This window comes from Gadus macrocephalus, chromosome 7, assembly GCF_031168955.1.
Source record: "Gadus macrocephalus chromosome 7, ASM3116895v1".
Lineage (NCBI taxonomy): Eukaryota > Metazoa > Chordata > Actinopteri > Gadiformes > Gadidae > Gadus > Gadus macrocephalus.
In genome coordinates, this window is record NC_082388.1 from 26,824,331 (window position 1) to 26,846,873 (window position 22,543).

At 42.2% G+C, this 22,543-nt stretch overlaps 3 long non-coding RNA genes across 4 annotated transcripts in view; 2 read left to right on the top strand and 1 right to left on the bottom strand.

Moving 5' to 3' along the window:
* The first annotated feature begins 1,121 nt into the window (after positions 1-1,121).
* LOC132461082 (uncharacterized) overlaps positions 1,122-22,543 on the top strand; it is a 67,585-nt gene continuing 46,163 nt past the window's right edge. The window contains exon 1 of the long non-coding RNA XR_009526508.1: positions 1,122-1,453. This is a non-coding gene — a long non-coding RNA (uncharacterized LOC132461082). The remainder of the gene's footprint in view (positions 1,454-22,543) is intronic.
* LOC132461077 (uncharacterized) lies at positions 13,688-16,823 on the bottom strand. 2 transcript variants are annotated; one of them, XR_009526503.1, is made up of 5 exons: positions 16,634-16,823; positions 16,343-16,372; positions 15,952-15,981; positions 15,195-15,348; positions 13,688-14,175 (listed from the first exon to the last, which is right to left on the bottom strand). It is a non-coding gene; the product is annotated as an uncharacterized LOC132461077 (long non-coding RNA). The 2 variants fall into 2 exon arrangements; XR_009526504.1 differs by lacking the exon at positions 16,343-16,372 and having other exon boundaries at positions 16,634-16,819.
* On the top strand, positions 19,296-21,249 carry LOC132461083 (uncharacterized). The gene is made up of 2 exons (XR_009526509.1): positions 19,296-19,392; positions 21,101-21,249. It is a non-coding gene; the product is annotated as an uncharacterized LOC132461083 (long non-coding RNA).

Consider the following 22,543-nt stretch of genomic DNA (forward strand, 5'->3'; position numbering starts at 1 on the left):
GAGAATAACATGCATTTATATCTAATAGGGTTGATTGTCTTGATCCTGTTAAAATATATATATATGTGAGTATATAGAGTTTGAAATATATTGTAGAATTTTTGTATAACTTATAGATACTGTATATATTGATTTTTTTTAAGTCCATAGTCGTAAATTAAATGCAATATTCGAGAGAAAGAGAGAGAGTGAGAGAAAGAGAGGAGTATCGAGTACAAAATTCAATTCGAAAATAAGATTCATTCATATGCACGTGACTCCAAAGTGCACACCCTGGTACAGCATGAAGAGCTTCCACAGCTTCCACATCATTATATATGCCTCCCATGTTGATCATCAATCACAGTTCTAGACTGGGTTTATAATATTGTTATCATTTGAACATTCTAACTCACTCCACTTGACCAGCCTCATCATCATAATAATAATAATAATAATAATAATAATAATAATACTTTGTCTAGTATATAATAATATAATATTCATATTTTTATAGATTTATAATATTCAGCCTATTCAGATTTATACATGATACCGTTTCTGTGTTACTGGACCAAAATCACTCCAAAGTGCACACTCTGGTACAGCATTAAGAGTCTGCCAGCTTCCACAGCCAATAGAACTCGACCTTGTCACGTGTCTAAACGTCTAGCATCGGTATAACCTCTGGTCTTCCATCTGCTCCACTTCCGCTTTGTGGTTCGTTTGAAGAACCCGCTCCATTGAACCGCTCCAACCAACTGTATTATTGGAAAGTGAATAAAGGGCATCATCACAAATAAACTGCATGTAAATATTTCAACCATATCAAAATGTATAATTTGAAGGAAAAAATATCTCTTATTTTAAAGGAATAATTCATTAAAAAATTCTGTGGCGCACAATAATCTCGAATTACAGTTTACTATGATATCCATAAGACATTGTGTGGCAAAGCCTTAGTATCAACAGAATCTGCTTCAACAGTAAATGAACAGTAACCAGTCAGACCACATCAGCCTATTGATTATCTTTCTATCGTTCGCTCTGTGCATACACTTCACTAAACTATGTAGGCCTTGCCTCTATTGGGTGTTTAAAATTCAATTAATTCAATTAGTAATCAACTGTAGGCTAAAGAGTCTTCAATGCACAAGAGCACCATAATATTGTTCGACCCCTCATAATATGGGTTTCAAACAGCCACACTGAACATCCAGAAGAATAGATGTAGGCCTACAAACACACACATTAGATTCACAGTAAAGAGCGACAAAATGTTGCGATCTAAGTGAAAATAATGTTTAGCCAACAGTGTATTACTGAAGTGCACATGGATTGATTGGGTGAAGATGGTTCCTAATTACTGGCTGCGACAATGAGGACATTTGACTGTAATCAAAAATGTTGTTTGCAATACCCCTTTTTCTTTCTTTTCTTTTCAAACGCAATGACCACCGCAATGACCATGACAGTCGCGACCACAATCCCTGCAATGCCCTCCGGTGTCCAGAATACAGCCAGAGCCAGGCTGCTGTTGATTATGGGGTCAATGTGTTCTACAAGCAGAAATACATTGAAGGGTGATTGGCAAAGCGTCTGAATCTGAATCAACGCATAGTTAGACCACACACTAATGGCTAACACACTCAGCCTCCCCCAACAGGGTTTGCTTAACTCTGTTGAACCCATATGACCATCTGTGTAATTGCTGACTATATTTCAAATTAATCTACCGATTTGGGTGTTGAATATCTTGGTTCAGGTTTGGCAAACACTAAAGATTGTTCTAATTTTACGAGGTAAATCTATGAGTTACTTTGGAATTCAGGGTTTATATACTATACAAAGCAAAAAATTTGATCCAGAATGAAAACATTTGCTCATGAAATGAAAGTTTCTGACCAACAATTAGTTTCAGATTTGTAGGCGGGAATAGCTGTAAAAGTACAATACTGACAGGTCAAGTTAATTGTACTGCCCTCAAAAGACTTCACATTAGATGACCAAACAACAAGAACAACCAAAGTTCAGTAGAAAAAGAGAAAACATTTAAAATAAATAACGACCACATTTGGCGTAGTCTAATTCTATAGATTAATTGTAGGCATTCGTAATCTACCAGATAACTAAGACAGAAGACAATAGGTTTGCATGTTGCCATTTGTGGAGTTGGTGAAAGTAATGCATCCCTACCTTGAGGTTCTGGTGCAGTAGGGCAGTCAGCTGTTGGAATGAACATGCAAAGTAAACATTAACTAAAACTTAAAACCAACCATTCATATAATTCAACTCTATACTAATGTTATCCCCAAGATATTGGTTCCATCAACACATCAGATTAACAGGAAATTATTTTGGGAAAATATAATTTTGTTTTACATTGAAATAATGTTGACATTGGAATAATATTTTAAGCAAAAATACATGAATTCAAAATTAAATATTTATGTTTATTGCTGATAATATATATCAAATACATCAAGTATAAAAAATAAACTCACTGGGGCAGCAGGTTGTGTGGTGCTACAATGAGAGGAGAAAAGGAACATGGGATTTACAGGAAGTAAACTCTTCAAGTCAACTCTTAAAACACTTTCTTGAACCACTGACTCACAGATGTATCTTCCATTTGGTAGTGTTGCAATTTGGAAGTTGTAGAACCGATTCAATAGCATTGATGGCTTCTAGCTGACGTCAATACCTCTTTAGTAAGTATTGCAATTGCAAAAGAAACATTTCTTGTTCCTGCTTTCACTTGGACAAAACGGGTGTTGTTAACCAGTCACCAAGCCAAAGATTGGGTATCAGACTGGCCCTTATATTAAAGGGGCTATTAATGATTGACCTTTTGTTTGAGGAGATAATAAATAACAAAATGCTTGGGTGGAAGTGGTTAAGTGTCAAGTCATCTTTTGGACCACAATGTAACAATAGCGATGTTCAACATTTATTTTACTTGCGATAACATAGCCTTACATCCTACTTTTCAACAATAGCCTGCTAAACCTGCAGAGAGAAACCTGAGCTCGGAGGACCAGGTTGGTCCATGGTTACACAGAAGTAGCAATATCACAAATCTATTTCTTATTTTAAAGAATAGGCTACTCATGAAACAAGGAATAATCCTGATATAGTGGCTATGTTGTGAAGATATGATGCCAATGTTTGGAAATCAGACTCACGAAAGGTTCAGAACTGACATAGGCCTATTTAAACACTGTGCGGAGATTGGGTCAGTTCCAGCTACAGAAAACATTCAGAAATGACAACAATGCACAGGGCTTCCTATCTGAATGGAGGTCAAGTACTGAGGTTCTCTTACCTTCGGATGGCAAACAATTGTAACACAAACTTTCTTCAGGCATCCAGGCAACGTGAGGAAGGAGTCAGATGAGGATATATTTCCATTATTGGGATCTCCGTCAGTTGCCAGTACAGTGCCCTGTAGTTCAAGCGTACAGGAGGAACGTGTAGGACTTTTAGACATGATTGACACACACATTGATACACCTTAATTTACCTAAAAGTTAAACAAAAACACATCACAAAAACATCTTATTTGTTCTCCTAAGTATTGCGTGGTCCTTTGCCAAATCATCTAATACGGCGCGTTTCCATCGTTTCCTTTCCACCTTCTTGGTAGGCTACCCCAACGGAGGAGCACTGAGAGATAAATATGGCTAATCACTGCTTAGTCCGGACCCCGCCCACATTTGGCGGTGGAAACGCGAACCGTACCGCACCTATTCATACTGAACCGAACCCGCCGGTGGAAACGTGCCATAAGAACAGTGTTTCCCCTATATGCACTTAGCAGCGGCGGTACGCCACTGCTGAAATAGGACCGCTATGGCGACACATTAGTGCCATAATTCACTAATGTGATAAAAGATGCATTCGGGCGTATTATATTATTCCCCACGCGTAGATATTAACTGCGAGCGCGAAAATGATCTCTGCGCGCGCGCAAATAACCTCTGCGCGCGCAAAACAGCCTCTCGCGCGCGCAAATTACCTCAGCGCGCGCAAAACAGCCTCTCGCGCGTAACAGCCTCTCGCGCAAGATGTTTTTACGCTCGCTCGAATTTAATTTTGGCACTATGGGGGAGGGAACCAAGGCAGGGCGGGCTTTCCTATGATTGGCCGTTTCTGAAGCGCGATATTTGATTGACAGCCCTCCTCAGCCCTCCTCTCATTCAATTCTGAATTGTACAGTAAATGGCTGAAACGATAGTTACGTATTGTAACTCCAGATTCTATGAGTATAGGCGCAGCCTTTTAAGTGTCGGCCTCATTGTCCTTTAAATAGCTGAAGAAAAGCTGTTTATTGGGAGCAGAACGTCTGCCGGCGCCCGACTATATCTGCGAAATGCGGACGTCGTTGAGGCACGCCGCACGCGGACGTAATTGAGGCCTACGCTGTTGGTGGTCGGGGATTACACATTTTTCAGTGCTACGGCTCACGCCTAGGGATAACCCAATAGCGATAGCCTTAAAAGGCTGCGCCTATACTCATAGAATCTAGAGTTACAATACGTAACTATCGTTTCAGCCATTTACTGTACAATTCAGAATTGAATGAGAGGAAGGCTGAGGAGGGCTGTCAATCAAATATCGCGCTTCAGAAACGGCCAATCATAGGAAAGCCCACCCTGCCTTGGTTCCCTCCCCCATAGTGCCAAAATTAAATTCGAGCGAGCGTAAAAACATCTTTCGCAAGAGGCTGTTACGCGCGAGAGGCTGTTTTGCGCGCGCTGAGGTCATTTGCGCGCGCGAGACGCTGTTTTGTATGGCAAGCCGAGTGTGCCACAATTCGACTTCAATTAAACGCGTTCTGAAACGCCAGCACGCGTGCCCAGAACGTGTTTTGGTTTTCCAGAACGCGTTCTGGCGTTTCAGCGCGCGCGCCCAGAACGCGTTCTGGCATTTCAGTGCGCGTGCCAAGAACGCGTTCCGGCATTTCTGCGCGCGCGCTCAGAACGCATATTAGCATATTAACAGCACGCGTGCTGTTAATATGCTAATGCGCTCCTCCCCTCAAATTTTTTTCGGCTCAAATCTCAGCCAATAGATTTGAGCCGTTTTCACCTAATCATATGCTAGGGCAAACACACAGACAACATCAGTCGAGACCAGAGCTCTTCTTTCGCGAATCTTTTCTGTTGTGTCGTTCTTAAAGTCGAAAGATGTTAAGATGTTTCAAATTAGGTGGTTAATGTGGAGGTGGTGAACACTACAAGTACATACACTTTGACTATACACTATCTAAGCTACTTGACCGAACATTGTGTATGGTAAGTGCCGTGGCAACTATGATAACATAATTAAAAAATACTTTTATTTATAGCGTATCGTTTATTACATTTATTTATTACAGCATTACATGAGTCAGCTTATTCGTCTTCTGAGTACAATAAAAACAATAAAAGAGTTCAGAAGTTAGAGTTAAAATTCCATTAGAAGTAAATAAGTCAGTCTGAAGTATTAACATGCAGTTGCAGGTTTTAGCCTGTACGTGGTAGTAGCCTATAAGACGAGGTATAATTCACTTCATCAGTTGGAATGAGACAGATAGAAAAAACTATATATATATTGTGGCATCCCGCCACGTGGTCCTCGGCCTGGACGGGCCCGGGGTACCGTAGAGGACGGGGTGTACCACCCCCACCCACCAGCCGGCGAGAGAGAGCAGCCCTTTCGGCACCCCAATCAGGGTGATTGGGGGACACCTGGCCGGTGGCAGAGGAGATATAAAAGGGCTGACACTTGGACAGCACGGCACAGCACGGGAGGAAGAAGGAAGCGCTCGGGTCCTCGTGCAGCTAGAGGCCCACGGAGGCCCTAGAGACCGTGAGAACCCTGGTTGATTGAAGTGTTTGTGAATAAATGCCCGCAATGGCTTTAACCTTCACCAAACGCGTCGTTTGTACCGGTAACCCGGCTCATTTAAGGAGCGGGTTGCCACAATATATAGAATATATAAAATGTAATAGAAAAAATACAATAATAGTGTACTTTATTAAGCCGTTGTGGAAATTCTTTCTCTACATTTAACCTATCTGGTACTACTACACCCAGAGCAGCATGTGGCCACACAGGTACAACTGACAGAAGACCACACTGTTATACAAGTCAAAAAACAGTAAAGGAGAAAAAAGCTGCAGCCAGCCCTGTGTAACAACAGGGCTTCAGACAGACTTATTTACTTCTAATGGAATTTTAACTCTAACTTCTGAACTCTTTTATTGTTTTTATTGTACTCAGAAGACGAATAAGCTGACTCATGTAATGCTGTAATAAATAAATGTAATAAACGATACGCTATAAATAAAAGTATTTTTTAATTATGTTATCATAGTTGCCACGGCACTTACCATACACAATGTTCGGTCAAGTAGCTTAGATAGTGTATAGTCAAAGTGTATGTACTTGTAGTGTTCACCACCTCCACATTAACCACCTAATTTGAAACATCTTAACATCTTTCGACTTTAAGAACGACACAACAGAAAAGATTCGCGAAAGAAGAGCTCTGGTCTCGACTGATGTTGTCTGTGTGTTTGCCCTAGCATATGATTAGGTGAAAACGGCTCAAATCTATTGGCTGAGAAAATTGAGGGGAGGAGCGCATTAGCATATTAACAGCACGCGTGCTGTTAATATGCGTTCTGAGCGCGCGCGCAGAAATGCCGGAACGCGTTCTTGGCGCGCGCGCTGAAATGCCAGAACGCGTTCTGGGCGCGCGCGCTGAAACGCCGGAACGCGTTCTGGGCGCGCGCGCTGAAACGCCGGAACGCGTTCTGGAAAACCAAAACGCGTTCTGGGCACGCGTGCTGGCGTTTCAGAACGCGTTTAATTGAAGTCGAATTGTGGCACACTCGGCTTGCCATAGTTTTGCGCGCGCAGAGGTAATTTGCGCGCGCGCAGAGATCACTTGCGCGCTCGCAGTTAATATCTACGCGTGTGGAATAATATAATACGCCCGAATGCATCTTTTATCACATTAGTGAATTATGGCACTAATGTGTCGCCATAGACCGCCGCTGCTGAATTTCTTTTTTTTAACAAGAGGAGAGGAGCTTCATGGTGGAACTTCCGCAGATTCGTTCAATAGATCATCAGTGAAACATCGTTGCGACACAATTGAGTGTAGTAACCCAGAGAACCAGCTACAACAGTTTTCTTCCAAACGAGCCGTCTTTAGCGAACGGTGAATTGCATTGGCTTCTACGAGCAGTCGGCTTTCAGCCGCGAGCTTAGGGACCGTCTGCAAAGTGCAAAACTGAATTGCATGGCTTCTACGAGCAGTCGGCTTTCAGCCGCGAGCTTAGGGACCGTCTGCAAGGTGTAAAACTGAAAACGACCACAATAGTAAAATTTCAATAGCGTCGCCATTATTGACTCTAGAGCCCCAAAACTTGTTCCCTAGAGGCATGGCCTCTTCATCGTCCTACTACAACCTTTAGTTTAGAAAAATATATCTCTTATTTTTTAAGATTTTTTATTTAGGAACAATTTCAATAGCGTTGCCATTATTGACTCTAGATCCCTAAAACGTTTTCCATATGCATGGGCTCTTTCTGGTCTTACTGCAACCTTATGTTTTGAAAAATATATCTCTACTTATTTTTAAGAAATTTCTCTTTAGCAAAAATGTCAATATGCATATTTTTTAGCAACATTTTCAGTAGCGTCGCCATTATTGACTCTAGAGCCCCAAAACTTGTTCAATAAGAGGCATGGCCTATTTATGGTCCTACTACAACCTTTGTGATGGGGAGAGGGGAGGGAGTGGGAAGATGCATTGGTTTGAGGCACAGACCTTTTCGATTGTTGTAGTATTTGGGTTAGGGGATCTTAATGTATAGGGTGGTTGTTGATATCAAATATTTGTTGTTAAATAAATGTAAATAATGGTTTTAAAGATTATACTTGTAATATGTTCAATCTCTCCTTATTTCCCCTGCTCATTACTGTGCACAAATGTACTGTATGTATGTTGCCAGCAGACACATAGAAACCTCCCGGCAGGGTGCGCTTTGCGAGTACACAAAAAAATGTGCGCGCGAAAAACATAACATTCCACCTCCGCTGCTGCAACTCCATCCTAGGGGAAACACTGCACTATACTGTAGCCATCCCAGAATTGAAAATGGCGTCGGCCTGTATGTCACTCCGTGTCAAATTGAAGTACAACGTTGCTGCTAGAAATGGCCAATAAATCAATGCTTTGGAGAAGTGCAACATAACCCTAATGTGCAACATAATGCCACTAAAACAGTAGGCTATTAAACTCATTGAATAAAATATTCAGCTGCTCATTTTAATATCAATCACAATCATTCAGTAATCCAGTAATCCACCATAATAAATGTTTAACTTACATTAGAATCAGCCCAGCTGTATTCACACTCTGCATTGCCGGTAGGGTTTAAGATGTTGTACGTCGTTGCTTTGCCCTGATGGGTGACTTTGCACGGGTCACCAAATACGCCAACTGTAGATGAAAGAGAAAGGGTGTCTAACTGTATCTATAACAAAGAATATAGAGACATCAATATGAACCTTTGTACAATCATTATTTTATCTTATCCTTGAAGAAATTAACCTGAATGAACACGTGGTAATGAAGAGAAAGATGTAGATCTGACACTGACAAACATTAAACGATAGGCCTACCAAATAATCAATGAAACCATTTTTTTAAATAAGGCTAAGAAAAAAAAAAGACAGCCAGGCTCAAAACAATTCTAATGAAGCCAATACATATTAGGAGGTTGATTATGAATTGGCCTAGTTTGAATTCTTGGCAAAGCCTAATAAAAGGATGCTCCTTTATAAGGCTTGGCCAAGAATCACAAAAAAAGAACCACAATAACTCATGTTTTTAGTCAGGCTGAACGGAAGCATTCGGAGGCCATTCATAGAGTTAAGTATTTGGCTGTCATAATTGACTGTATACCTGACAAAAAACCACACTTGGCAGTAATCCATTGTCAAGCATGTGGTAAACAGTAGAAAGATGTTGGGGAGCATTCTGTGGGTTGTTGTTTTCGTCCATGACACAACTTTGAAAGACACGCATGATACTTTCATAAGCATCTAGAATAACTCAAAGTAAACATCTCTGACTGTCGTGGCCAAACAAATCACAAAGAAAGCCACCTGCAGGGGAAACATCAGGGTGTACATCAGAGAGTGCTGGACACAAAGGAAGGAAATCCAGTGTGAGCCACACCTTAAACCTGGTGATCGGTGACTCAGCCTCTGTGCAGTCAGTGGGCTTCGTTGAACTTTCCCACAGACCTGACAACCTGTTACTCTCTGCAACGTTGGGACATTATGCCGGAGCATTCACAGTTGACCCTCAAGAATCGGTCTATAACCAGACGGGAATGCAGAATAGACAATGCTAAAGTCCTCTCGTACCAAATGCTTTACTTTGTGGAACCCTTGAGTGCGCTTACCACGCATGCCATTGAGTAACATTTGCAACAAAGTGCTAATATACCTCTTCCTCTATTCATGGCACGGACCGGAAATTGCGTAACTGAAGGACACCAAAGCCTCTGCCGTGATTCCCCACACCAAGTCTTTCTTTACGAGCCTGGCAAACAAGACACTGGACCTCAATTTAGCTGTAGATCCTAAGCTGAATTTGTTAAAACAAACAGATTCCTAAACCTCATATGGACTCGGGAAACAATATCTAGCCCTTCCTGTGAGCCACACCATTGGCTCACAGGAAGTCACCTGCAGAACTGTTGATCAACAGAAAACGGGGCCACCAGAACTTATTAAACACCAAACTGGTGGAGACAGAGTTACTCAAATCAGCAAGTGGAGCAAGAGGGATGATTGTCTCTAATATGAGCAAGTCACACACAATGTAAATTACAACGATTTTGTGTCACTCAAACTGTAATTTATTGACGGTCCCTAAGTGGAACCCCTTGGAACCCCTTGGTTCCACTTAGGGACCGTCAATAAATTAGAAGTTGAGGGAGAGAAAAACTAAGAGCGAGCCGTCAGCTGACCGTCCTCTACTGTCAACGAAGCCCCTGGATCCGGATTGGAGGCCCTGATCACCTTCTATACCGGACACCTTCTCTATGTGCCACCGCATACAGACAGTACGAATCAAGGGGATCACAGTACAGATAACTCCATCACATGACACTTCCTTATATATATATATATAGTCATTCCTGTCAAACACAGCCATAATGATATAAGTAGGACCACATTATAACTAGTAATAACCTCGAGAACACACTTACACTTTACTACACCTATGTTTTTATTATTTAACTTACTCAAACTGTTTAAGTTTCCCTTATTAATACTACTGTCTATTTATTTTATTATTATTTATCGATGCCGCAACTTATTTTCTACGTATTTAAATTTGTAGGCCTATATATACTTTATCTTGTACTGTTGCTGCTATTTGGCTGTAGAGGAATCAAGCCCAAGAATTTAACTCTTAAAATAAGATGTAAGTAAGGATGTAATAAAAGCAATTCTGATTCAGATTTTGATTCAGTAGTATCTTTGTAAACCTGTCTACGTAGCGGTGTGTCAACATTCCATCGGATATAAACAATAGGTATAGGTAGGCCTATAGAGTAGTAAACCCACCTGTGATAATGACTGCCGACCTGTGGCCTTAACATCCCTGGTCATGAAAGACTTTGAGAGGCTAATTCTCACACAACTACAGGCAGAGGTCAGTAAGTGTACACTGACCTGCTTCAGTTTTCATACAAACGTCACAGAGTGGTAGACGACGCCACACTACGATGCTGCACGGAGCTTACTGTTCTACACCAACGACTGCAGAAGCACAAACCCAGACATTACATACATCAAGCATTCTGACGACCCTGCCATCGTGGACTCCACCAACTCATCACACCAGTTACAGTCTGAGCTGGCCACCTTTTCAGACTGGTGCAGGCGGAACTGCCTTGATCTCAGCATCACCAAGACAAAATAACTAATAATAGACTTCCGTAAGGCCCCAGCCGATCGAAAGGGTAGACACATAGATGCCTTGGGACAACAACCGACCACTAACTCAACTTCAAAACAAATAGTGATACCATCCACTCCAAGGTCCCCTAACGTCTCTCCTTCCTTCGCAAACTCTGCAAACTCCAGGTCCATCAATACGTTCTCATAGGAATTCGACAGATGCTTCATTGAATCCATAATCACCTTTAACATCACTTCCTGGTTTGGAGCACTGTCCAACATCAACAGGAACCCACTAAACAGAATCATCAAACTGAACAGCAAAATAATTGGTATAACAGCAGGAATCACTCATCAATATATACGACAAAAGGACTAAGCAAAAAGCAACACAAATCACCTTGGACATCACACACACACACACAGCCAGTAGGCCTATTGCCTCTTACCATCAGGCCACAGACACAGGGGCCCTATAGTAAGGACAAGTAGCCCTGGCAAGCTTTGTCCCGGCATCCATAAGACTTTTGAATGGCTGAACCCCTCTTTGTACTGTATCCTCTCTGGAATCTTTTTTAATTATTTATTTATTTATTTCTCGCGTGTTTTTTTATTGTATGCACTGTTGGGTATGGACACATGCTGCTGCTCCTCCACATGAGAAGTTCATAACGGAAAAATAAAGTTCTTTTGAATTTGATGCGAGTCGCGTAGACCTCGCATGCACGTAGGCCTGTTGTCTGTGTCTGATGGAATGCGAGACTTCCTGAATCCTCCGACGCCAGCCGCCAGACTTGCTATTCAGGATTCAGGAACAGTCGCATGATGGAATTAGTTAGTCTCGCTTTAAAAGTGTGTTTCACTAAATAAACTTAATCAAAACTATCCTTTCAAATAAATACACGCTCTCACTCCAAATATATACCACGCTACAACACTTACCAGCGGTCAATAAGGCAGATAGAAATAAAAAAACTTTCCTCCGGCCTAAAGAAAGGTCCATTCTGACAAGTTCAAGATGACGAATTCGATCCAAGTGGTAGGTCGTCTCGGGCTAGGTATGACTAGGAGAGTGGTAAATGTTCAACTCGTTGTTTATTCTGACAGAGACACAAGGTTTACGAGCTCGCGTTTTGTGGTTTGGTGGGTCAGGAGAATCATGAAGCATGTTAAGAACACGACAAGTGAAACTAGGAAGTGGGCGGAATGGTAAATAAGCCATGCCTACAAGTTCACCGAGGTAAACTTTTGGTCTGTCTTGGCTTTAGCGGAAATGGCAAAACAAAGTGACCATGTTTCTAGACTTTAACTTGTCTACAAAATCATACAACCTTATATGGTGTTGTCCACCCCACCTAGCCGCTCAGAGAGCCGCTCAGAGAGCCGCTCAGAGAGCCGCTCAGAGAGCCGCTCAGAGAGCCGCTCAGAGAGCCGCTCAGAGAGCCGCTCAGAGAGCCGCTCAGAGAGCCGCTCAGAGAGCCGCTCAGAGAGCCGCTCAGAGAGCCGCTCAGAGAGCCGCTCAGAGAGCCGCTCACGCCTCGTGCCCACTGCACCGTCAGTCAACGGACGTGGGAAGGCGTGGCTGACGGATGGGGGAGTAGTCTTTGCAGAGGCATCCGTCAGCCAATCAAATCGCTTCGCCGGGTTCTTCCCGCTTCTTCCTGCTTGTTGCGATGCAAGATTACCCGCTTTCCCGCTTTCCAGTATCGTCAGAGCCCGAGTCGCGTCACAGTGCTTAAATTTGCATACGCGATCTGATTGGATGACGGAACCGTCGCTGCCGAAAAAGTTGAAAATTTTTCAACTTTCTGCGACGCCCCGTGCCCACTACCTCCGTCAGTTGACCGTTGCCCATTGACTTTGAATGGGGACGGACGCGCAATGCATTGTGGATCCGTCCGTTCAGTTGGAGCGTTCGCCACCGTCAGAAAGTTGAACAATTTTCAACTTTTTCGGCAGCGACGGTTCCGCTCAGGAAAGAAGAGGAAAAGGCCTGCTACATCATACTATTGACGTAATATTGACCCTTCTGCATTAAGTCATCTGAACATTGACCATTTAGCATGACTTTCGTATGGATTTCAGGCTAACATTGTTGCTCATAGTCACAAAATACTCAAAATATTATTAACATGGCCTATTCAATTTAAATGTCTTGTTAAACATTTCAAATGATCAATCTTAATTATTTATTGTTTGCACTATACCAACTAATCTTCCTTACTTAAATGTATTAATGTAGTCATGTGTTTCGTTGTTCATAACATTGTATATTGTGCAGAGATTGTAAGAAGTGCAAGACTGAGATCATTTGCAATACAAGTCAAGCCAATTTATTTATGAAGCAAAGAACAATCAGAGTTGAACCACATGCTGACGTTTCTGTGGTTAGTAACTTCCCTTCTATGAGTCATCATCACGCCACATCGGAAGTTTAAAGAAACGCCACCTTGCCAATGTCTCAAGAACACAGCCCATGCTGAACCCATAACCGTATACATAATCCATCCAGAAATCAAAGAGACAGGAGAATAACATGTATTTATATCTAATAAGGTTGATTATCTTGATCCTGTTAAAATATATAGTTGGGTATATTGAGTTTGAAATATATTTTAGAATTTTTGTATAACATATACTGTATAGATTTTTTTAAAAGTCCATGGTCGTAAATTAAATGCAATATTCGAGAGAAAGAGAGAGAGAGTGTGAGAAAGAGGAGTATCGAGTACAAAATTCAATTCGATAATAATATTCATTTATATGCACGTGACTCCAAAGTGCACACCCTGGTGCAGCATGAAGAGCTTCCACAGCTTCAGTACATATGCCTCCCATGTTGATCAGCAATCACAACCACTGGATTTATATTATTGTTTTCATTTGAACATTCTAACTCACTCCACTTAATAATAATAATAATAATAATACTTTGTCTAGTATATAATAATATAATATTCATATTTGTATAGATTTATACTATTCATGCTATTCAGATTTATACATGATCCTGTTTCTGTGTTCCTGGACCAAAATCACTCCAAAGTGCACACTCTGGTACAGCATTAAGAGTCTGCCAGCTTCCACAGCCAATAGAGCTCGACCTTGTCTCGTGTCTAAACGTCTAGCATCGGTGTATCTTCTGGTCTTCCATCTGCTCCCCTTCCGCTTTGTGGTTCGTTGGAAGAACACGCTCTCTTGAACCGCTCGAACAAACTGTATCATTAGAAAGTGAAAAAATGGCATCATCATGAATAACCATCAGGTAAATATTTAAACCATATCAAAATGTATAATTCTAAGGAAAAAAAATCTATGAAAAATAATAATTTATTCAAAAATTGTGTGGTGCACAATAATCTCAAGTTACCGTTTACTATGTTATCCATAAGACATTGCGTGGCAAAGTCCTACTATCAACAGAATCTGCTTCAACAGTAAATCAACAGTAACCAGTCAGACCACATCAGCCTATTGTTGATCTTTCTATCGTTCGCTCTGTGCATACATTTCACTACAATATGTAGTCCTTGGCTCTATCGGGTGTTTAATCCATATTCAATTCAGTAATCAACTGCTGAAGATTCTTCAATGCACTAGAGCACAATAATATTGTTCGACCCCTCATAATATGGGTTTCAAACAGCCACACTGAACATCCAGAAGAATATATGTAGGCTTACAATCACACACATTAGATTCACAGTAAAGAGGCAAAATGTTAGTACTTCCGCTCAATTTGAATTTCAATCAGTACTACGTCTGGGTCTGCGGTATGTTAGTGGGATTTCTCTGTCCAAATTTTCTGCGTCCAAACAGCGAACAGACGGAGCGGTTGAGAACAATGACGTTAAAGTCAGCTCTCTTAGACGGACATCCTCACGCACAGTGTTTGGTTTGCTTACAGCCTGCGCGCAACGCTAGTGATTGGTTTTGGCAGATCCTGAGTGGCACTGGGCAGATCCAATAGTTTTAAACTTCAACAGACCCGCCTTCAAGTGAGTTAACATTTGTCAATTGAGTAGGTCCAGACTCTCTGCACAAATGAAATGTAGTGCGAGAGTCTGGTAGTACCAGGCTAACAAAATATGGCGATATAAGTGAAAATATTGTTTAGCCAGCAGCGTATTACTGAATTGCACATTGATTGATTGGGGGAGGAAGGTTCATAATTACTGGCTGAGCCTGCGACAATGAGGACATTTGACTGTAATCAAAAACGTTGTTTGTAATACCTGTTTTCTTTCTTTCTGCAGCAGACCACCGCAATGACCACCGCAATGACCATCGCAATGACCCCAACAGTCCCGACCACAGTCCATGCAATGCCCCCTGGAGTCAAGTCTACAGCCAGAGCCAGGCTGCTGTTGTTTATGGGGTCAATGCGTTCTACAAGCAGAAATACATTGAAGGGTGATTGGCAAAGCGTCTGAATCTGAATCAGCGCATAGTTAGACCACACACTAATGGCTAACACACTCAGCCACCCCCAACAGGGTTGCTTAACTCCATATGATGTCTGTGAAATTGCTGACTATATTTCAAATTAATCTACCGATTTGGGTGTTGAATATCTTGGTTTAGGTTTGGCAAACACTACAGATTATTCAGATTTAACGAGGTGAATCAAAGTTTTACTTTGGAATTCAGGGATATTTATATACTATACTGCTTTGACCGCCATAGAGAAGAATAATAATCAACAGCAAACGATTGTATCCATGAAAAAAACATTTGCTCATGAAATGAAAGTTTCTGACAAACAATTAGTTTAAGATTTGTCGGTGGGATTAGCTGTAGAAGTACAATTCTGACTGGTCAAGTTAATTGTACATCCCTCAAAATACTTGAGTTAAACATTAGATGACCAAACAACAAAAACAAGCAAAGTTCAGTAGAAAAAGGGAAAACATTCAAAACATAAACAAATTATGACCACATTAGGTTCACATGTTGCCATTTGTGGAGTTGATAAAAATAATACATTCCTACCTGGAGGTTCTGGTGCAGGAGTGAAGTTAGCTGTTGAAATAAACATGCAAGGAAAACAATAACTAAAACTTGAAAAGTAAATATTCAAATAATTGAACTATATTCATTTTATAATTTTAGCTGTAGTAGTACAATACTGACAGGTCAAGTTAATTGTACAGCCCTTAAAATACTTCAGGTCAACACATTAGATGACCAAACAACATTAACAACCAAAGTTCAGTATAAAAAGAAAAAACATTTAAAATAAAAACAAATACCGACCACATATGGCCTAGTTTGATTCTATATATATATTGTAGACATTCGTAATCTACCAGATAACTCAGACAGAAGACAATAGGTTTGCATGTTGCCATTTGTGGAGTTGGTGACGATAATGCATCCCTACCTTGAGGTTCTGGTGCAGTAGGGCAGTTAGCTGTTGGAATAAACATAGCTAAGTAAACATTAACTAAAACTTAAAAACCAACCATTCAAATAATTCAACTCTATACTCATTTTATCCCCAAGATATTGGTTCCATCAACACATCAGATTAACAGGAAATTGTTTTGGGAAAATATAATATTGACATCGAAATGATGTTTACAGTGGAATAATATTTTAAGCAAAAATACATTAATTAAATGAAATATTTATGTTTCGCACTGATAATAATCAAGCATAAGAATAAACTCACTGGGGCAGAAGGTTGTGTGGTCCTACAGTGAGAGGAGAAAAGGAACGTGTGATTTACAGGTAGTCAACTCTTCAAGTGAACTCTTAAAACACTTTCTGGGACCACTGGCTCAGAGTATGTAGAGCCTGGCCCTTGGTTCTATGAACATCCTAACTGTTCTGACAGCGAAGATTTTGGAGCCCGAGGTGAGTCTGAGTCGATGCGTTGTGAGAACAGATTCAGTAGCATTGATGGCTTCTAGCTGACGTCAATACCTCCTTATTCAGGGCGCACTCACACTAGGCAAAGTCGCCCTGTACCGTACTCAAGTACGATTGTGTGCCGCCCCCCCCCCCCCCCGCCCCCCTCACACTCGGCAATCTCAACTGGGCCTGAGTACGGTTGCCTCTTGTACATACGTCTTCACGTCGTATTACGTTATCACCAAGCGTCCGCAGCTTAGTAGAACAACGATGGAGAACAACACGGAGAGCACAATAGGCACTTAACTGACTTTGTTGCTTATTTGGAGCCGTTCTACTGAGATACAGCCCTCTCTCACTGAGCGTTTTTTTATACTGCCGTTTTTATGCGCGCCTCTTTCCCAGCACGGTCCGCGCGTTTGCACTGCCCGAGGTAAATTGCCTGCTTGAGCTAGCACCCCAATTTACCCTCCTGAACCCTGCACACATTGGCGGTTTATTGGGTTTCATTCTGTTGTAAATGCGACGGCGCCGCGGTTGCGGGGGGGGGGGGGGGGGGGGTTGCGCTGTCTCCACAGAGACAAAGCAACGATATCTTGATCAGTTAACTTCTAACTTGAGAGAAAGTGAAATCGGGAGCTGCTGATCATGTGAGAGAAGGTGATGCAGTTAAACAAAGACGTTGAAAGATGGTGCAATCTACGAGAGAGATGCAGAGGAACTATCCTTACAAGGCTTTTGTCGGATTAAAAAACCAGTGGTCAGCAACATTGCGATAACATAGCCTTAAGGTGCGGCCACACCAGACGCGTATTTCGCGTACTTCGCGTATGAAATCGCCATTTTTTCCATAGGGAACCATTGGTTTACGTGCGTATTACGCGTATTACGCGTATAAGCAACATTGTACGCGCGTATTGCGCGTATATTTACGCGCTATACGCGCGTAAAGTGCGTATATCGCGTACATTTCAAGAGTTCAAAAAATTGAACTTTTTACGCTCATACGCATGACGATTAGCCGTATTGCCCAATCAGCGTTGAGCTTGACCCGACGTCACTGGCAGAGAGTAGTGAGCTTGGACAGAAGCATACGGCCGACATCTTTCTTTATTCTGTGTGGAAATAGTAACATAGTTACGCCATTAAATGCTTTTATGGAAACATTTCTAGCGAGAAATGTGCATTTTACTTTCATAATGTTTGCTCGGTGAATGTGAAGGATGTTTGGTTTGACAGTTATGACGAAGAGGGAATGCTCCGTTCACTTGCATGGACAGAGTCTCTGGTTACTAAGCAACCTCAACGTCTTGGCGGACTATTTCTCTGCTGATCAACACTACAGACACTACACGAACAGAAATGGAGGTGGATCAAAATATCATCGTCGCCGTGTGCGGCCGTCCTGTCCTGTACGACACCACGATGGTGTCGTACAGGGACAGGAACAAAACAGAGAGGGCGTGGGTCGACGTGGCAGAGGATATTGGCGTTCCTGGTAAGATCAGTGAATAATGTGTGTGTGTATTTTGCTTGGCTTCAGCTATCGGTTGTGTTCTACTATGAAAAAAGTTAGCGCCGGTTAGCGGTAGCACCAGTTAGCAGTAATATTAAGTGATACTACTACAACAGACTGTCCCGCTTGTCAGGTTACACAACTTAATATGTATATATGTTCTTGTCAGTGGACGTATGTCGCAGGAGGTGGAAGTCACTCAGGGACAGGTATAGCGCGTATTGCGCGTATGCGACCATTTTTTACACAAAATGGTCAAGCAACATTATACGCGCGTATCTCGCGTAAAAAGTACGCGAGATACGCGTCTGGTGTGGCCGCACCTTTACATCCTACTTTTCAACTATAGGCCCGCTAAACCTGCAGAGAGAAACCTTATGTGAGTTCGGAGGACCAGGTCCATGGTTATACAGGAGTAGCAATATCACAAATCTATTTCATATTTTAAGGAATAGGCTGCTCATGAAATAAGGAATAATTCTGATACATGGTCTATATTGTGAAGATATGATGCCAATGTTTGGAAATCAGACTCACTAAAGGTTAAACACTGCGGAGATTGGCTCAGTGCCAGCTACAGAAAACATTCAGAGAAGACAACAATGCACAGGGCTTCCTATCTGAATGGAGTTCAAGTACTACGGTTCTCTTACCTTCGGATGGCAATCAATTGTCAAAGAAACGTTCTTCCGGCATCCAAGCAAAGTGAGAGAGCGGTGAGATGAGGATATACCTCCATTATTGGGTTTGGTATAAGTTGCCAGGACGTCCTGTAGTTCAAGCATACAGGAGGAATGTGTAGGACTTTTAGACATGATTGACAGCACTGTATTCACTTAAATTGTTTCATGCCTTCAAAATGTTGTGGTTTAAAATTTTTTTTTTTTTTTTTTTTACATTCAGCTACTCATTTTAATATCAATCACAATCATTCAATAATCCACTTTAATAAATGTTTAACTTACATTAGAATCAGCCCAGCTGTAATCACACGTTGGATTGCTCTTAGGGTTTGAGATGTTGTACGTCGTTGCTTTGCCCTGATGGGTGACTGTGCACGTGTCACCAACTGTAGATGAAAGAGAAAGGGTGTCTAACTGTATCTATAACAAAGAATATAGAGACATCAATATGAACCTTTGTACAATCTTATCTTTGAAGAAATTAACCTGAATGAACATGAGGTAATGAAGAGGAAGATGTAGACCTGACATGGACAGACATTAAACGATAGGCCTACCAAATAAACAATGAAGCATTAATTTAGGCTAAGACACAGCCAGGCTCAATACAATTCTAGTGAAGCTAATACAGATAAGGAGGTTGATTATCTAGTTTGAATTCTTTGAAAAGCCTAACAAAGGAGGCTCCTTTATTAGACTTGGCCAAGAATTCAAACTATTAGCTTGCCGTGCGACAGGGGGATAATAAAAAACAAACACAGTACCCGTGAGGTATTTATGGACAAGGGCGATTCTTCTATCAAAGAAAATGTCAAGCAGAAGTTAGCAGGCTACACTGTGTCGGGGTGCTATGAGGTCACGATGCTTACGTAGCTGCGGCGGTTTTCGCCATCCGGCCTAACCTGGCCTAGCATAAGGGTACTGTCGGCGTACTTATTAGTGGCGGAACAACTTTACAAAGGGCCCTGTGGCAGATATGGGTCATGCCCTGTGGCAGATGGGTCCCCCCCCAACACACACACACACACACATGAATAAAGACACATACACACTCGGGCTGCGCACCACATCTAATTAGAAGGTCTGGTTGGGGCATAATATAATAACCCTTACACTGTTTTATTTGATTAATTTGATATATTTGTTTTCCTTTTATAATCTACCTATATATTTTGTGATAGAAATGTTGGTAGTTTGAGGAATTGTTAAAATGCCATTTTCCAACCCAACCTGTATAGGCCTAACATTAACTGTTCATCTCGATTTTATTGACAAGGCATTCGACGCGCCTTGCGTTCAGCAAAGTCATTGACAATGTGCGTGTGCTCGTTCACTCTCAATTGACAAGATGATGATTGGCCATATCGTCTCTGAGAGAGTAAACGAGCAGCCTACAGCTACGGTTGGCTACGGTTGACGTTAGATGATTTTCAACGAGCAGATACCCGTCATGCATTTGGGTACCATATCATGAATTTATTTGATTAAATACGAAAAGCAAGAACATAGATTAACTAAAAAGTCACTAATGTATTCCTTTTCAAGATTGTTTGCGGGATTTCATCTCACAGATTTTTTTATGTTTTTTGACTTTGACTCCCACCATGATCAAATAGTATAACTAAAATCACTGGTAATCCTAAATGTCGACTTCAGTTACCGGAGGACACGCAGACTGAAGTTGGCTACATGCCCTGACATGCCCTGACATGCCCTGATGGTGAGCGGAAACCCCCCACGCCGATAGTGATTGGCCCAGCCCAGTGTCAATTGAGCCGCTGATCAACTGGTTTTATGGACCGGTCGGACCAATACAAAAAAAGTGCCGTGACTATCGACCCACCGGGAAAATCCCCGGCTCATCCCGCAGCGCGAGTGCTGCTTACCAAAAGTGACTCAATGGGCACTTGCATTCCACGCCCTGCCCCAAGCCAGGGAGCAGGGTGTATAGTCCTCATTTAAAGTTTGAGAATAAGTTGATATTTACCAGATAAAACTGCGAGTAATTTAGACCTATTGTTTATATGCGATGGAATGCGAGATAGTCGCATGTTCACCGGCCCACACGCTCTCACTCGAAATCTAGTCCACGCTAAAACTTACCGGTAAATAAGGCTGGAATGAATAAAAAAAGCCACTTCATTCCGACTCCAAATTCGATCCTTTGTGGTATGGTCGTCTCGGGCTAGGTATGACTCGGAGAGTGGTTAATGTTCCACAGGTGGTTTATTCTAACAGAGACACAAGGTAAACGAGCTTGCGTTCTGTGAACAGGTGGACAGAGTAGCCTATAGTGCAGAATGGTAAATTAAACCACGCCTAAATGTACCCGGGTAAACCCCCGGTCTGTCTAGGCTTAAGCGGAAATTGCAAAGTGGCAAAGTTTAGTCTTTAACTTATCTACAAAATCATAAAATGGTGTTGTCAATTATGTGGAGAAGAAACCATTGAAACATGTCTCCGAGACGCGCCGAAACTCCGAGGAGGCAACATGTCAGCCGTCACCTCCGGGGCTCAGAGACTCGCTAAGAGAGCCGCCAAGAGGTTGTGATGAGCTCGGAGCGGGACGCAGAGGAACAAGGGAGAGACATGCGAGCAACGGCATTTTCATCCGTTATATAAATATCTCATACATAAATAAAAGAATATCATTACTAAATAATTATGCAGGTTTTATAATAACAATAATTACAAAGAGTAATATTTAATTAATTTGCGGTGCTGTGATGCGTTTTCATCAGTGTGTGTGTGTGTGTGTGTGTGTGTGTGTGTGTGTGTGTGTGTGTGTGTGTGTGTGTGTGTGTGTGTGTGTGTGTGTGTGTGTGTGTGTGTGTGTGTGTGTGCGCTTACGCATCATGTTTGTGCGTGTGTGGAGGCTTGAGAGGAGTGGACAGAGGGGGAGAGAGTGAGCTATATAGGCCATCAGGAGAGAGTGAGAGGGGGAGAGCAAGAGCGAAGGAGCGAGAGCAGCAGAGCCCTGAAGACTGTGCCTTTGTGCTCGTGTAAAGCTGGAGAGACCACATTTGTCACATGCGCTGTACATCCAGGCCTGCATCGCATCAGCTCCACTGTGGTGGAGGAGACCTTCAGACCTGCAGACTAAACACGTGGAGGACGTTCCAACAGGAGTCCCAGCAGCCTGTGAGCTTCACACCCGTCCAGAGGTTAGCAGAGGCCTCTAACACAAGAGGCTCACGGTGAATTCATTTTCAGGGGTACGGGTTAGGGGGCGGCTTGCTCGAGGAGGCCCACGACTGTGGACATTGGGGGTACGAACCCAGAGCGTTGGGCCTGGGGGTCCAAGGCTAGACACCACAGCACTAGCCTGGCCTCCTGCACTCCTATACGGATGACAAGGCACTCGCACTTATTGTATGCTGTAGCCACAGAGAGACAGATCAATCATATGTAACAGCTGTAACAGCAAAACAATAACAATCAGCGTCAGTACCATCCTTCTCCACGAGGTGGCACCAGTAGACAGCGTTTGGCTCACTGCACTTTCTCTCTGACATCAACCCTCGACAGT